Raw genomic sequence first — 1,833 nt, 5'->3', positions numbered from 1 at the left:
GTAAGCTTCCAGTTATAAGACGGGCCATGGAAGCGTGATGTGCAGCGTGGGGAACGTGGTTAACATGATCACTGTGTGGGCTCTAGACTTACCAGGGGGCCCACTTCGTCAGGTAGAGAAATACTGTGCCCCTGAGACTAACCTAATCCTGTGTCGACTGTAATTGAAAATAGACGTCAGCCGGCCGGCATGGCTCAGTGGTTGGGCATCAGCTTAGGAACCAGGAGGTCACGGTCTGTGCAGTCAGGGCACATGCCCGGCTCCATCCCCAGTGCCCCGGGGGCGCAGGAGGCAGCCGGTCCGTGATGCTCTCTCATCAGGGATGTTTCTCTCTCCCCCTCTCCCTTCCTCTCTGACATCAATGAAAATATATATAAATAAATTTTAAAAATATTTCCGAGAGCCCGGGAAACAACAGCGTAAGCGTGAGGCCCCGCTGGCAGCCGGCCGTGCATGGCGAGCTGCCGCCGCGTGTCCCCTGGTCCCTTTCTGCCCGGGCCCGGTCCTCCGAAGCCCCCCTGCTCTCAGCACGCTGCCCTGCCCAGCCTCGCCCCTGAGTGTGTCTTCCTGCTCTGGCTGGGAAATCGCCGGGCGGAGTGTGAGCGAGTGCGTCTCGTTAACACGCCGTGAGAACTGCGTGCCGGGCTCTGGTGGTGTTTTCAACGATGAACGTTCAGGGGTTTGCTGTGGCCGGAGACTGGGTCGCGCGGGGCTCGCTGTCCACGCGGCCCTTCAGCGTGTTCCAAACAGAGCCTGCGATCACCGTGGCTATTTAAAGAGAACCCAGAAATATCCAGGAACTTAGGCGGCCTGCGAGCTGCGAGAACACGCGGGGTTTCCTGGTAACATTTATTTGGTTATGTTTTCGAATCCACGATTCGCAGAAAAAATCCTAAACGCTAAGCGTAGTTAAGTGGGCTTGGGGGAGTCAGGACGGGACCGCGGCATCCAGATGAGTAAATCATCGGGGGAACGCCTGGTCTCTGAGGATCGTTTGGTTTCCGTTTTGATTGGAAGCAGGTGGCCGCCAGGCAGTTTCCCTCCTGTAAGGGTCGCGAGCTGCTGTCAGTGACCCTGCACGGCGCTCTGACCTTGTGCTTGACCTCGGCCGAGCCAGCGGAGGGTTCCACAGAAAGCCCCTCCCGGGGTTCCATGCCGAAGCTCCGGCGCTGCCTCGTCACCGGACGCGTCTCCTCGATAGCTGAGCTGCCTAGGATTCCAGGATAAAGCGAAGCGGTCGCTTTGGAAATGTCAGGCAGTGCATGCGGGAGTTATTTTAATGATAAAATGCTGCTGGACTTCGCGTGCCTGCCAGGAAGAGAAGTGACTTCAGGCCACAGACCTGGGGACAGGCGGGCGGCCCCTGGAGGAGCCTGGCCCGGGGCGGTGTGAGCAGCCTGGCTTTGTGTCTGTGCGGTCTGAGCCCGTGAAGCAGCAGAGAACAGGGGCGCACGGGCGGGCGGGGGTGGGGGGGATTGGCCGAGCTGCGTCGGGGGACGAGCATTTACAGTCTGGGTCACTCTGTAAACGCGGCAGTACTCCGTACCAGCAGCACCGCTGGGTTCCTCTGTGTGGTGTTAGTGGATGCAGATCGCCCGGTCCTGGGCGTTCACTGGGTTGAGAGATAAGAGTGTGTGGCTGAGTTTTTGTGTTTGTTGTTGTTGTTGTTTCATCAATTTCAGAGAGGAAGGGAGAGGGAGAGAGAGAAACACCAGTGTTGAGAGAGAATCACTGATGGGCTGCCTCCTGCACGCCCCCCACTGGGGATGGAGCCCACAACCTGGGCCTGGGCCCTGACTGGGAATCGAGCTGGTGGGTGCCGGGCTCTGCCAG

At 58.9% G+C, this 1,833-nt stretch overlaps 1 protein-coding gene across 1 annotated transcript in view; it reads left to right on the top strand.

Annotated features, from left to right (window-relative positions):
- LONP2 (lon peptidase 2, peroxisomal) overlaps positions 1-1,833 on the top strand; it is a 41,171-nt gene that overhangs the window by 32,611 nt on the left and 6,727 nt on the right. The window lies entirely within an intron of this gene.

Source organism: Myotis davidii, unplaced genomic scaffold, assembly GCF_000327345.1.
Source record: "Myotis davidii unplaced genomic scaffold, ASM32734v1 scaffold181, whole genome shotgun sequence".
In the NCBI taxonomy this organism is placed as follows: domain Eukaryota; kingdom Metazoa; phylum Chordata; class Mammalia; order Chiroptera; family Vespertilionidae; genus Myotis; species Myotis davidii.
This window is presented reverse-complemented; position numbering and strand designations above follow the sequence as displayed.